This window comes from Lethenteron reissneri, chromosome 61, assembly GCF_015708825.2.
Source record: "Lethenteron reissneri isolate LAM-NWPU_2019-01 chromosome 61, ASM1570882v1, whole genome shotgun sequence".
Classification (NCBI taxonomy): Eukaryota; Metazoa; Chordata; class Hyperoartia; order Petromyzontiformes; family Petromyzontidae; genus Lethenteron; species Lethenteron reissneri.
The window spans coordinates 4,666,258-4,666,966 of NC_083839.1; the positions used below are offsets into that span (position 1 = coordinate 4,666,258).

The 709-nt window shown below is 54.7% G+C and overlaps 1 non-coding gene across 1 annotated transcript; it reads right to left on the reverse strand.

The window, feature by feature from the left end:
* Positions 1–296: 296 nt before the first annotated feature.
* LOC133358419 (U6 spliceosomal RNA) lies at positions 297–402 on the reverse strand. Its single transcript, XR_009757062.1, has one exon. It is a non-coding gene; the product is annotated as a U6 spliceosomal RNA (small nuclear RNA).
* Between the last annotated feature and the right edge of the window lie 307 nt (positions 403–709).

The window sequence follows — 709 nt, forward strand, 5'->3', positions numbered from 1 at the left end:
GTATATTGTACTTTAAAAAACACACAAACACACACGCACGAGACAATTCGAAACGTAATAGTACAAAAAATATAATAATCGAACACCGTTTCGTCTCTTGAAGGTACACGGCGGACAAAACTGCGTACGTAGGATGAGGCTAGTGAACTTAAAGTACTTGGCTGTGCAGTAACGCACTCGGTATCAACTTTCGAGAACGACAGAGAGAGAGAAAATAACACGACGACTAAGATCGCCCGCCCGCTCGGGCTGGCTGGCTTTCTTTTCTATCTCGCTGAACGCTGCGACTCGAGAGCGCACGAGAGGAACGCTTCGCGAATTTGCGTGTCATCCTTACGCAGGGGAGCATGCAAATCTTCTCTGTATCGTTCCAATTTTAGTATTTGTACTGCCGGAGCGGAGGCAGAGCGTGGGGGGGGGGGGGGCACAGACGAGCCCCCCCCCCCACTAACGAGGAAGGGGGGGCACAGACGAGGAGGGGGCCCCCCCAACAGATGACCACTTTATTGTTGTCCCTAGTGCATAGGGGAGAGCCCCCCCACCTCCGACCCCACTACCAGAGGTCGCAAACGGGTTTTGATTCCTTTTCCGTACCCGGCCGCACCAGGGTCGCAAACGGGTACCCGTACCCTACCCGATACCCGGCTACCTGTACCCGGCCGGGTATCGGGTAGGGTACGGGTATCGTGTACCCGATTGCGACCTCTGG